This window comes from Channa argus, chromosome 14 (genome assembly GCF_033026475.1).
Source record: "Channa argus isolate prfri chromosome 14, Channa argus male v1.0, whole genome shotgun sequence".
Taxonomy (NCBI): domain Eukaryota; kingdom Metazoa; phylum Chordata; class Actinopteri; order Anabantiformes; family Channidae; genus Channa; species Channa argus.
Genome location: NC_090210.1, coordinates 4,673,902 through 4,688,814, shown reverse-complemented (window position 1 = coordinate 4,688,814; position 14,913 = coordinate 4,673,902). Strand labels below are relative to the sequence as shown.

Genomic DNA, 14,913 nt, shown 5'->3' with positions numbered 1-14,913 from the left:
TATTAACATAAAGCTAAATTAACAATGTAAAGAAACTACATAGTAATATTTATACTATCACTGTGATTTATTTAATGAGGTACCCTATACCATAAATGTCTATGTCTAATAAACAAGGGGAAAATAAAACAAAGCAAGACTCACAAGACATCAAGGAGTTCAGATGCTTTGCATACCAATTACTAGACTTTTAAAGCAAAAATACATTTCCATTTGGTCCTTTTATCCAAAGCGCTTTACAGTGTTGCTTCACATTCATTCCCTCAAACACACACACACACACACACACACACCCACCCTATGGATCATGGAAGTCTCCCCTACCAACTGAGCTACAGCTTCTCTAATTTGCATATTTCTGTGCGTATCCTTACTAAAAAAATCACCCAAACCAATTTGGATGGCAGACGTCCAGATTCCACAGTGCTTTCAGTAATAAAATAACTTCCAACACTGTTATAGTGATGCATAAGTAATACCCTCCATTTTCCTGGATCTCAGAAATGATGATGAAATGGTGACTGGTGAAGCATCAAGACCATACTAAGCACTTTAGTCACAAAAAATAATTAAATAGTTTACCTACATTCCTTAGACCTCAATAGCTATGTAGCTCATATGTGTCTAATAAAAAAAAAAAGAAAAAATGTATTCAGTCTACTTTTACATGTCGCATGCAAACCTCTCATTTCCATTCAGTGTTATTTTACTGTTTACCTACATGTATGAAGGAATAATAGGAATAATATTACAGTTATTGTTTCTTGTTATTTACATTGTAGTCTCTGTCAGAGATAGTAAGAAATGGTGTCAAAACACTATCCTATTAATTGAGCAGCTGCTAAAAAATACAGCAAAACGGAACCAGAAATGTTTATACAGACTACTTGAGTAATCACTTGTCACAAATGTCAAAAACACCCAGCCTGGTTTTTATAGATATTGAATAAACTACACACAGTGTGAAAGTAAATAAAACAAACTAAAGCTTCCTTTGAATTCAAATTGTGAATGGGTTTAACTAGATAATGTAGGCCCCTTAACAGTTAAGCAGTAAAGCAAGTAATTGCTTTTTCATGGACTCAGATTTTGGATTTCTATCATGTGGTGAGACTAACAAAATTTAATCATTTGGATAGCAATTAAACTCTTCAGTGAACTTCTGACATGGTTCAGTTCCAAGGTAATCACATAACTTACTGTGATCCATACTTAATTTCCACTGAGGATGTGGATGGTGTTTTCTATATGTAGCGTAGCTATAGTTTTGTTACAACCATGCATTGTTGCCTTGTCAAGTTAGTTGAACTTTGTATTGCAACCAGGACTTCTGTGCAGTGGTTCTGTGTGCAGCACAACTCTACGAAAGCACAGACACACTTGAAATAAAATGATGTATTCTCTGTAAGAACTGAACTTTAGAGGTTATACTGTACTCGGGAAGATAATATTGGATGTGAAAATATGTCTGGGAAACATGACTTGATATTATTTCCTACTAGCTCAGTTTTAACGTGAGTGCTGTTTATATCATAATATAAATCTTGTTATATAGCACCATGCGGCAAGACTAGCAGACTGTATGTCATAAGAGTCCTCGCTGTCCCTACATTTTTCTTTCCTCTACCGGCATTTTCAAGTATCATATGATGTCAATTTCAAAATGAACAATGAGATTTCCTCTCAAGTCAGGCTAAAAGTGGTATATGTGTCGCTCCCTACATACCTACATACGCCCCCGCACATTGGGAACGTGTTCATTAAACTGCTGAATCATCGACTTACGCTCGACAACAAAAATACTACAATTGCTGTAGATACTGGGGGATTTCTGAAAAGCAAACTTGGAAACTTATATACTTATAATATATTTTTTTACAATTTTAACATAACATATAAATGTATAAACATTGATCACACATTAACATTATATAATTTCTGTTGTGTTCTGTTGCAAAGCCTATGGCCAAATATAGAGAAACACATATTACTTGGTGTAATGTTTAGGGACTAGGAAATAATGGGTTTGTGCCCAGTCTGTGACACCAGGCCTGGGCCAAATACAGGAGGGATTCAAGCCGCCCTTTTGATTTCCTGCTGTTTCCATTTTTTGAGTTGGTCAGAGTCACCCTGCAAGCACTTCTACATTGTGGGTTGTCCAACAGCAAGAGTAGATTGCATTACTGGGCTGGTCACAGCAAATGGTTGTTACTAACAAGTTGCTGCACCTCCCTGACCCCTGTTTGTGTGTGAGTGTGTTGCTGTGTCTGCCTGTATGTCTATGTGAATGCGCATTTTTGTTATCTGTGTGCCTGTGTGTGTGTGTGTGCCTGACCTAGAGTGACTTGTTTCAAATAAGGAAATGAAATCCATTGTGAGATTCCATCCCCCCAGCAAACCATTTTCCTTTATTACTTCACCTGCACTTCCTTGAGTCACTGGGTGTGCTCCCACGCTGAAACCCCCAAACAAGCTTCGGCAGCATCTATCTTGTAGACAGAAGTGCTGAGTGGCTATTACTTCTCAGCAGACCACATAAAAACCACAGCAATTAAACACTATTGGCCCATTCGACTTTGTCTTTGTGAGCACGAGAAGAAAGGCAGAGAAGAAAGTAAGATTGAAAGCAGGAGAAAAAAAGACCTCAACTGATGCTGCTTAACAGAGAGAAAGATTTTTATGTCAGTAGTTTGAAATGGAGATGGAGGAATTAAAGACTGTGAAAGTAGCTGTGAAATTAGAGCGGATGAAATACAGCACCTGTTCTCAAAGGAACATGAGAGAGCTCTTTAAGGTACAGTGGAAAGTAAAAGTAGACTGCAGCATGGGAGTTACAGTATGGCCTCCACTTTTAACTAGATTTATAGTTAAAGTGATTCTGCTCGAGCTGCATTGTTGTTCCGCCTACTAGAAGGAGGCTTAAATCATATCCTGTGGCACACAGACGGCTCACCTGAGAAACACATGTTGAGTTATGTCTTTTCGAACCTGTACAAAATGGCTAAGGTGGGCCGATGGCAGTCTAGTGGCAGGATGTACAGCAAACCTCTGGCCATCTCTGTCTAATGTGTGCTGCATTAACATTTCTAATCCTTAGAGGAAATACACTTAGAATTACAACAATCACTGTAGGCATTTAGCAGATGCAACATATAAGTAAGTCGGAGAAACTAAGGACGACAATGGGGTTCAGTGTTTTGCCAAGGGACACATAACATGTAACCAGGAGGATGAGTGGACCAACCACTGATCCCACCCTACAGCCATGAATCTTTAAATTACTGATCTACAGATCATCCAAATATTGTCACTAGAGCAATGACATCCACAGATGTGTCACTCAACATTTCGACCACAGTGCCATGTCGCTAATTTGACAGTTTCAGCAGAATAAAAATAATATCAGAAAAATATCACCAAATGAAGCATAATGTGCATTAATGCAACAAATGTCCTCAACAAAAAAATATATGTAAATATTCCTTATGATATGAAAATATGATAATAATTCATGAGTAGTCTATTAAACTTTAGTAATTTAATAACTGTAAATACCTCATTAATGTAAAAAAAGTTTAAAAATAAATTACTTACTAATAATTTGATAAAGATAATGTCCTGTTGTTCATAATGATACAATTTTTAGTAACTTTCCTGTTGTTTGTTGCCTAAACCCACAGTGTCCGTTTCTGTCATCTTATGCCAATGTCAATTTCAGCAAATTGAACTAAACTTTGGGTAAACAAAGCTCTGTTTTTCTCCGCGTGATGTAGTAACAGCATTATTGCCAACGCTACAGTCAATCCTGTTACTGTTGTTGCTGCCACAATAGAAGACCATTCTCATTCATCACGGTGTGCCTACGTATGTCCCAGGCAGCTAAAAATAAACGTCTCCAACCGCTCGGTAATCAGGAAGTGGATGTAGGTACACAGCACAAAAAAGCATGACGAGCAGTGAACTAACACTGGAAATTACAAATGGCTGTTTGTCTCATTACCCAAGCAAATCACATTAGATATCCTTAGCAAGCCTAGTACAGATGCTGCACTGTGTCTCCCTCCTTTTCTGCTTCCTGTCATCTTTTTATGTGTCTATTAATGTGTGTCTTTTGCCCTTTGATGCAAACTTTCTCCTTTTGCTGCACTCTTTGTCCTTTTGCCTTTCTGCACTTCTGTCTCGCTGTCTCTGACTGAGTCTCTCTGTCTTTGTCACTTTCTCCCTGTGCTGACCAGACAGATATATTTAAATGGAAGTTAAGGACAGAGTGTTGCATTATTCAAACCTCTCACAGGAAAGGGAGTTAGGGACAATGACAGACGAATTCCCATTAAAGCAGACCATTTGCTGAGACGAGTCCTAATTCCACAATAAAGCACACGAGAGGCTACCACACTCAGGAGAGGAGTTAACATGTTCACATGTGTGACAGGTGCTAAAACAGGATCAAGTATGTTTTTGCTAGAAGACGAAGAAATGATGATACTATCAGTACAGAAGCAGCTGATCCACAGGGAACTGACACATTTAAGCCCTACTATAACAAACTAGGTGTGTCAAATAAATAAGATTGACACCTTTAAGTATTAAGACCCATCACGCAGTTACTGTCAGCTAACGCGTTGTGAGATCAGAGGAGTAAAACCCAATGCCCAGTTAGCTGGCAAGCACTGAGCCTGCTGTGAACCTCAGTGGAAATGCTGTATCTGCCACATCACAAACCTAATGTGGAAACTCAAGAGACTGGAACCAATATCCTTAATGCTGCCAAGCTCGCCTTGCACATACTGTGATGGTGCCCAAGGGGTCAAAACACATCAAACACTGTTTGTGATTCATGTAATCAGGAGCCTGCTAATTTCTCTGAAAAATGCCAAAGTCATACTTGGTTGAAATGTAAAGAGTGAACAGCTGGTTGCCTCTTCATATTAATTCACTTCTTAAAAACTGCCCACACCACTTTAACACTTGAGTGTTTAAGTTTTGCCTGGCTTTATGACGTTTATGAAGCATCTGCTGCATCTAAGTATATATCAACATTTTGTAGCCACAAGAATAATGTGGAGTGATAAGAATATTTAAATGGTGGGAAGAACATTTAAATTATATCCAATCCACCACTGGGGCCTTCATTGGTTCCACTGGGCCTCTATTACTTTACAGTCTTTTACACTTGACTTGCTGTCTTCTCAACATGTGACGTGTGGGAAATATTCATTAAGGGATAGCTAAGGTCCGTATTGAACAGTGGCATCATCTAACATTTTGTTACCAAAAATATTGAGGGAGACTAGCTGATTAATTGTGGCACTTTTTCTGACCCTCTGACATGGTAATCTGTTTAAACCACAAGGAGGGAAAGTCTTCTGATTTTATCCGATGAGAACAAACAGTTTGCCAATAGCCTTTGGCTATCTCGATGTGCAAGTAAGCACACTGTTTCCCCCCAGCCAGATCAATGTTTCTCGATTAGACTGTCCGGGCCAAAAAGAATTCCGCGACTTTCCTATTCATCAGGCCCTTTCTCATTTAAGCACACATAAATATGCACAAACACACTTGTATGCACATATACATACACACTTATACACAAAAAGAGCTACTGATGTCACAGACATCAGTGGCACACAGACGTCAGGTGTTCCGTTGAATTTAGCACAAATGTCAAATACCGTAGAGCCCTGCTAAAAATCAATGACCATTTGCAACAATCAATGACTGGGTTCCTATGAGAAGTAATTAGAAAGGCAAACATGCAACGTTGCCTTCCTCTTCTCTGCCTACTGCTGTGAGTCTCAAACTAGGTGCTTTAATACAACAGTGAAATCTGTGAGTCTGCGTTTCCCTTCAGGTGTCGCCACAGTGGAACATGTTCCACACATTGATTTGGCATGTGTTGTGACGCCGGATGCCCTTTCTGCCGCAGCCCTCCCATTTTTATTCAAACCCCTGGCCTTCTGCATCCTAACCCAATGCTCTACCACTGAGCAACCAGGCCGAGTATAAAGGATCAAATATATACAGCAGATAAATATATTTCCAACACAGCAGTGGAATATAATTATTAGAAAATGACTTCATGCAAAAAAAGCACTGCTGTGCTTCCTGGAGTTGAAGAAATAAGAAGAAACCTATGTCTTACTTAGTCTAGTTAAAGTGAAAATTTTATTATTGGTATAAAGTAATGGTTCACGTGCAGTGATTGATGTGATGGACAACTGCTCACTCTGACAATGTTAAAGGGAGATTTCTACTTTTAAAATGTTGGGAATGAGACAATTCAGGTGATTTCTTTAAATCTATTCTTAACATAATAATATATCTACAAATCTATCAACCTATCCCTCTGGGTGTATTACTGTAAAATAGACAGCAGAGAAATTCACTGACAGTGCCGTTTAAATCAAATGAAGTGAAAAGTTTGCCGTAGGGCAAATCAAGCATTGTGAAGTCATCACTTTCTACTCGGTTTGCTAATTCTTGAAAACTCTGAGAAAGTCTGACTGCCCCAGGCCTTCTCTGCAGCAAAAGCTCTTCCTCTTTCATTGAAGAGACAAATAGATATGTGTCAGATCTTTTTGAATTAACTATGTACCGTATCAGCCTGAAACTGAGAGGTAGACTGGATGGATATATTGCAAGGTAATTATTGCCCACAAGTAATTTAACTGTGTGCCCAGTTGAATGATGGATGGGAGTGTGGTGCACAAATTCAATACAGAAGATTTTTATCCATCTGCAGATGTTGAATATTAAGACATCATCTAGGAGTCAGTTACACAGTAAACCAATTGTAAGAAGAGTAATGGTGTCTCTAGGTCCCTGAGATATGTTGCACCCACCGAAACAGCTACCACCAATGCTAATGTGGCTAAAGAACGTATCCAGGTATGCTGACAGATAGCAAATGGGCCTTGCCTTATCTGAAATATCTAGTCAAGCTTCACACTTCAAATCTAAGCTGTGATAATATGGAAAAGTTTCAGGAGCCATTGAAGATGAACGTAGGAAAGTAAGCAGCTTCATTCAAAGGATTATTATTATGTGGACACAAAAAGCAAACAACAAAGCTTTTCCTTATGTTTTGTACCCACATCCAGTAACATGCTTAGTTGCTTTGCAATGTGTTTCTTTGGATGAACACATTTTTACACACGATCATACATTAAGGGATTGCAAAGAAAAGCGGTATCAAACATTTACACATGTATGTAGAAAGATGAGCTGCAGCATACGTCTGAAGTTATTACCCACCTTGAAGGCACCAACCAGCGTTGATCCGTTCAGTGATGGCCGTCAGCGCTGCAACTGTCAAAAAAAAATAAAAAGAACATGTAAATGTTTTGTGCGAAATCTTTTGTTGTTTGCGAGGTCTGTTTTTTTAAGTTATCAAATACACGTGCTTAAAAAACCTGGATGTCTTTGGACATTATGAAGTAGTACCCATTTTACAAGTGACAACAATGGTGGCAGCTCCAGGATTGAAAATTCTGATTGCGGAAGGAACACGGTATTGATAAGATCTTGTACTTTTCATCTCTTTGTTTTAATATTCTGCCCAAGTGACTCTACTCAAACTCTGCTGCCGAGTTATGAAGCTTTACATTCTATGATGGTACAATAATCCTACTGTCTTTATGAAGACAGTAAATCAGCAATATTAATGATGAAAATTCTAAAGGATATTCTGACCCTTTTTACTGTAAATGCATTTCGTTTACTGTGGCAATTATGTTACTAAGTACACGCTGTAAACAAACATGTATTGAACGTCAGTGAATTTGCATTTATAATGGTTTAGAAGGACACTAGAAATGATGCTCAACTTACACTTGAGACATGACACAGCACTTGATACAGACTCTTGACAGAAGCAGTGGATGTGTGTGTAGGCTCTGGAATTACAGGACATGACCTTTCCTGTTGCATAAAGTGCTTGTCTTATGAGCTCATCATCCTAATTAGGCTGACATTTGCTCTAAAACTTAAGACAATCATTGTTTGGTGATGTTCGTGTATCTATTGTGTAAAATATGTAGGCATGTGAATAAGCACACACATATGAAGAGCTGTAAAAGCTATTGGTCTTCCTGTGTGATTTCAAATGAACCTGTTGTCAAACTGCAAAGATCCAAATTTGGAAAGAAAGAGATAAAACCACATATCCAGGGTATAATGTAAAGTCTGACACTTAACCTGTTCATAAATGTCTTAATTGTAGTGATTTTACCATTAATTTTCTGCTTATGTCATATCACACACACCTACAAACACACACACACACACAAAGCTGCAAATGAAAACATTTTTCACAAGGACATAGAAAGAGTGAGAGGCCAACATAGACTCAGTAATCCTTTGAAAAAAAGGTGGATTTACATTTAAGCAATAATAAAAAAAAACATTTTTAGATTATCGAGATGGGGTGTATTTTAGCATATTTTGACATTTAGAGGTTTTAATTAGCGAGTACTACTGTGGAATATTAAAGGATGAAGATTGCAATTTCTCTTACACAATATCTTTACCTCAGGGCTGCAGCTGGATACATTACCTCATATCAACAGATTTTACTGTATCAATGAAGCAGAGTCAGACGTTTATTGGGACCTAATCTTTATTAAACAGGATATTTCTGAATAGTAGGATCATAACAACAAAACAACAGCTCCAACTACATTTTAGCAGCTAGTTCAGTTTTGGCACATATATATTGTTATCCTTTAGCAGCGTTTGATTCAAGTGTCAGTGTTTAAAGCCGCCTCCTAAATCTTGCTTTGCTCATCACTTTGCTGATATGCCAACTCAAATTACTGATGTAAAGTATGCACTAACTTCTATACAGTAACTTCAAAAGACAGCAAATATAGGATTTTGGCACTCCGCACCAGAGGGAGGACCCCAACATCACCCTAATCCATCTAAGGGGTCATTTTTTAATGTTTTTCAAAATTAAGTCATTTTACAGCTGAAGACCATTTTAAATAACAGGATCTGAGTTAGAAAATAAAGGTTAAGACAGCAGAGCTCATGTGACTTCCCCAATACTACAATGTCGCCAGAGAATGCGTAGGCAGACATGCTCAAGAAAGAAACGTCAAGACATAAAAAGAAGCCAAAGTGATGACCTTCGATAGTTTGAACCTACATTTTTTTGAGTTCTTGCAATAAGGTGACCCACTAACACCTCACATTTTAAGAGTTATGAAAAAAAAGCCTCAAGACATTTCTGTTCTGGATTTTCTTTTTACTTTATTAGACAATTATATATGATGGAAGAATGGTTGTTCTACTGTTTTTGAGACGACACTGTCTCCAGCAAATGGGTTCTGTCCCCGTACCTTCAAGTAGAGCCTTTAAATGGTTGAGGAACACATACGTAGAGGAATTTACAGATGGTGATTCTAAATGATACATTCTATTACACAGAGAGGGAGGGGGTAATATGACAGACCTGACTTGAGACGCAGTCACATCTGCTGTCACAGCAGACAGGGCTTTTGGTGAGAGTGAGGTGTTGTGTGCTTGGGGGGCGGTTATTATTTTCACAGCTCTGAATTCATCACGTCATTCAATTCTGGGGACATCCAACAGCTTGAAGGAGAGAGTGACAGAACAAGAGGGAGATGAGTGAAGCATGAGTGTGTGGGAGGTGAGAAAAAGATTTTTTTTTAAATCAAAGCTAAAGAGAAGAAAAGATAGTTGGTTGATGTTCTCACCATCCACATTTCTGAAAACAGAAAAACGAAGATGATACACATGCACCAATTCAAACGATAGGTCTCCTTTGGCTCCTCGCCACTATTAAAATCTGGCCGGGGAAGAAGACTTCAGCTGCTGCATGTGCTTTACACATGTACAAAAATAATCCACGTAACACACAGACAGATCAGTGAACCAGTCTATGCAGTTTACTCATTTGAAAATAAAATAAAAAGTGTAACTTCATCGTCACTGGCAATGTACCTGTACTAACAGTACAGTAAAATATGCAAGGATATTTTCATTTAAAACTTTTCATGACAGATACATTTGCAATCATATGAAATTCTCTTTGTCAAAATCAGTCATAATACCTTTGTGGAAGATACAATGTTAATGTTATTTTGTCTGGTAGATGGATTTATTATTGTCATTACCCTATTCATTCACACACGGACAGCAAATGATTCAAGTTTTGAATAAGGAATAAGTCAAACACTTAATGCTGTTATGTGGGTGTAAGGTTTTAGTTATACTTGGTGTTAACTATGCGTATGCCGATGCAAAAGGGCATTCATCATCAGAAAGTACCAAAACGCCTAAGTAAGATGCAATCCTGCATGTTGCCGGGGGGCAGTGTCAAACTATTTCAGTAGCAGCTTTAAAGGACAATATCATAATAGTAAACATTTTTAAGGAAAAGATGTACCGAGTTTGCCCACAACTGTCCACATTTACATACATGGCATTAATGTTGTTGTTGGCATTTTCTCTGCCATTTCACAACATGAAGTGTTGCCATGGTTTCTGTTTATGTTGCATACGTTCATTTAGCAGCTGCTAACAGAACAGACAACGGTTCTATTTACAGATACAAATTTCCTACTACTTATTTAAAATTGTAAAATGTGTTTTTTTTTTGTATTATTCTGAACTAAAATGCCAATAATGTCCAGATTTTCCATATTTTAGTAAGAAAACAACATAAGCCTGATAGTATGCATTACTCACATACTGTATTTCACTTGCTTTTACTGCCATATTTCTAAATTGTTACCTTGTACCCGCGCCCAATCTCTTTCTAAGGTGACACAGTGCAGGCAAAATGTCACAGGAGCTGAAATGAATTGCACTATGCATATTTTCCTGGCCAGCTCCAGACCTTCTGTCAGACGACAAACTTCTCAGCTATTTGTCCTCATTACAGAACAGCCTCTCACTGCCCACCTTAATTCCCCCGCCCGTCCCTCCGGGGGCTCTTTTCCACCCCTGCCTTGCATGAATCATTTTTACGAGCGTCACTTGGCCCTCGTCGGCCCGACCCGCCTATGCTTTCAACCCAGCTGGGCAAGTAAATCTGCAAGCTTTAATTAAAATAGCTTCTTTTGTAGCACTTTCTCTCCCTCTGTCCTCTTGTCCCTGATGACATAATGGTGCTGGGAACTTCCCTCTGCAGAGCTGGCTCAAAAGGACTGACCCTTGAAAAAATTGAAGTGTGTTGCACAATTTTATGATGAGTTAGCAAGAAAGCCCAATCTCATAATATCTCTTCATCTTCTTTCTCTGACCTGGTTTCCTGATCGAAGAGATAATTATTGAGGTTGGAGGGAGATGTTCTACTGATAAGAAATTACTCTACATTATATTATTTTAAAATATGCCTCCAAATCAACGAGCAAAAGCCTTTTTATCGTGGGTAACTATGCATGAGGCCATTTTATATTAGAATAAGTTTCCCACTGTGTGAAGTGACAAATACTGACCTTGTTGTCTTTCAAGGTCAGCCTTTCTTTGGGAAATAACGATTTGTGAAGCTGAATCAATGAGGCTCATTCAAGCCGTTTTCCTACAATATTGTTCAGGGACTAACTTTGGTGCCATTGATTAGCTGATTCATAGCTTGCGCCTGTTCTTGGCTCACAGTGAATGTAGAGCTGCTCATTACAGAGTAAAAAAGAAGAGAGAGAAGAGAAGGGAAGGCAAGGAAAAGGAAGGGAAGGGAAGCGAAGACACTGTCTTCAACAGATTTTTTAAGTGTCAGACACACTTTACAATGTATCGATGCGATGAGGGCATTTCTACATAACAACCACAGTTAGAAAACTTTTTCTCCATATCTAATCATTACCAAATTAGCCGGCTTTAAAATGAATACATTTATCTGTGCATCTACAAAAGTGACTGAATGGTGACAATCAGAATTTAGCTCAATTACATTACAGTTTAATTTGGAAACTCTTGGATAAACATATAAAGATCATATTACAATTATTCTCAAAATCAGCTGCTCCCTGATTAATCAATTAATTAATTCATATAAATAGAGGCAGGAATTTCAGTTAAAAAGGGTCGTCAAACTGTCTTCAGTTTGACATGGAGTACGACAAAAAACTAGCGGGAAGTCAGCCAGCCCAGCCCACTCAAGGTGATCTACATGCTCTGTAGGCCTAAAAATGTGAAAGCCTGAGGAGGCTGCGGATATTTTAGGGCCAAACGGTGAGCAACATCCAGTGGTTCAGTAGCTGCTGTTGCACAGTGTCATTGCTTTTCACACATCCGTGTGTTAAATTGGCAATGAAGCATTATGAAAGTATTGCCACAATAATAAATATTCTGGCATCATGTCAAATACCTCACTCTTAACCACTGATTGCACAAACCCATTTTCCTTTTCCCATTCTCTCTTCATCTCTGTCTCTGCACAATTTTAGCATTTCCTTCTCCCTTCCCATTTTCTCTGCTCTCCTTTCTTCCACTCAAAAATAGGCACTCACTGCACGGATACACCACTCTCCCTCTGCCTTCTTTCTGCTTTTCTCTTATTTCCTCTCCTTTCTTATCTGCACCCTGAAGGAGCTGTCTATCTCCTAACCAGCGGATGCTTTCCGCTGGTCTGCGCCATTATCAGAGCATGACAAGGAGCTGCAGTGTCAACTTGTCAGCCTAATAAACATCCTTTATGGCACCCGCCTGGGTGTGTGTTGTGAGGAATCAGCGAGCCACCAAGCAGTGGACCACTGATTTCATGGGTGGCATTGCTTAAACTTCCACCCATCTATTATTCAATGGACAGGCTGCAATTGTTTTGCCATGCACAGCTATACATATGACACTCATACTCCTAGAGGCTTTCAGTTTAGCTTCAGACCTGGTTACAGAGAGAAAGGCTGAAAGAAAAAGAGAGAGAGAATAACACAAGTCTACAACATGGGTCAAGTGGTTCAGCAGTACATTTAATCGCAGACTGCTTTTTCAGACCTTTACATAAGACCTTTCAAACCTTTACTGTGAAGCTGAGGGTCAATAAGGATTTTATACTTTCTCTCCAACAAATCCCTTCTTTTAAGTGCTGAAAAGATTAGAGGTCATGCAGCGGTTGTCGCTATTCAATCGCTTACAATGGTCATCATACTTCTTTTTGACACTTAATGACAATATGAACTCTTCCAAACGGTCAGACACAAGACTGGGAAAACAAGAAAAAAAGAAGAGAATCTACTACTACTGAGAATAACTGGATCACCAGTTCAGCACCATGGACAGCAACATTTCTTAAATACTAATCATGGAGCCAGTGAGCCACAATCAAAATGTGTCTCTTTAACCTTTGTCCACTAGCATGTTATAAATATTCATAACAGGTGGGCAGGCAGATATGTCATCTTAGCAAGCAAGCAGCGTAGGCTCAGGCTGAAAGTTCATTAATATCAAACACTGATGTGGAAAATTATAAAATATTCATCTTATACTTTACATAGCATGGATCAGATGTGCAGTTTTGTTTTTCAAGCTTTAAACTGGTCAGTGAATGTTTCCAGCTTTTCTGAGAATGTAAACCCCCTTGTAAAGACCCCTAGGTTTTATTTTTTTTAAATCCTCTGACAGGAAAATGGGTTCTAAGTTAAAAGCATAATACATGCTGAGGCCAGTGACTGGGTTTATGGAATTTTTACAGAGATGGATTATTAATCTATGGTCAGTGACAAACAGGTCACTTTGATTACCTTACTTATAACAACCTGAAAGACAAAAACACTTTGTATCACGATCTTAATAAATTCCTTGATAAATTCAAAGATATTAGAAGCATGGGAAACTACAGGAACAGGCATTCAGTCTAATGCAGTTTTGACTGTATTTGCCATCTTCTAAACTGGCCGTCTATCACAATACACTGCAATCAGCAATGTTTAAAAAAAAGAATTACAGAGTGTTGTGAAGCAACAGCAGAAAGGCAGGCAAACCTACCAAACCATAAAACTGTCAAAGCGACCTTCACTTACCCTCAGTATTGATGGTCCAATCATATAGAGAATATGAATTAGTACCTTCAGGGATTGCTTAAAATGGGGTATAATTCTTGGATATGTCTTAAGAAAAAGAATAAATCATATTGTGACTTTATGGCATCGCCCAGAGAGGTGAAGATGATGAATTTCAAAAACATGTTTTCCTCACTCCCCCCAACTGTATAAGATGCTGTGGTCAGAATAGTGATTAGAGCATTGAGTTGACCGGCTACAAACACCGAACACATAAAAGGCAAACAAGTCTTGTCTGTATGATTTTTTTCCCCCCTTGCTGACAAATACAAATACAATAAATGATATGATTTGTATGGACAGAACATTTCAGAATATGAATTTTGATGCTGAATTGCTAGGTAGTATCTAAAGCCTTTATCTTGTATATTTGGGTCTCTGCTTAACAACAGCAGCTTTACACAGTGTTTCATCACCTCCCTTTAGTTCTGGAGCTTGAAATCATTCAGGTTCATCAACTAAAATTCAAATAAAATTAACAGAAGTTGATGTACACAAGAATTCATTTGCTTTTGTTTTTTAACTTCGCTTTACTAAAAATCTGTTTAAAAATTTGCTGAAATTTGAATCAAAACCTGACTGCAGTTTGGTTGAATTTCTCTAAGCAAAACAGAATCCAACAAAAGAAATATAAAATGTTAAATGTTAAATCAAAACAGTCATTTTGCATTAGATTATTAGTTCTACACTGCATAAAAGCTTTATAAAAACACTGCCAGTGGCTCTTCTCCCTCGCTCTCTATTCAAATTTTCTATTCAGCATGTTTAGCAATACACACTATAAATGGATGTCAATGTCCATTACCTCTTCTGGACTCTTAAAAGATCCTGTTGTACTTTACCAGCTTTCTGTGCACTTCTTTATCCCTGCTTTCAGATCCTGGATGTT

The 14,913-nt window shown here is 38.3% G+C and overlaps 1 protein-coding gene across 7 annotated transcripts in view; it reads right to left on the bottom strand.

Annotated features, from left to right (window-relative positions):
• The window catches only part of tnr (tenascin R (restrictin, janusin)), a 172,454-nt gene that overhangs the window by 114,214 nt on the left and 43,327 nt on the right, over positions 1 to 14,913 (bottom strand). For 6 of the 7 annotated variants that reach the window (XM_067475085.1, XM_067475089.1, XM_067475088.1 and 3 more), the window contains exon 2: positions 7,255 to 7,308. The gene's annotated coding sequence lies outside the window, so the exon portion shown is untranslated. Of the gene's footprint in view, positions 1 to 7,254; positions 7,309 to 9,454; positions 9,595 to 14,913 lie in introns of all 7 variants that reach the window. The other variant, XM_067475086.1, reaches the window with a different exon arrangement.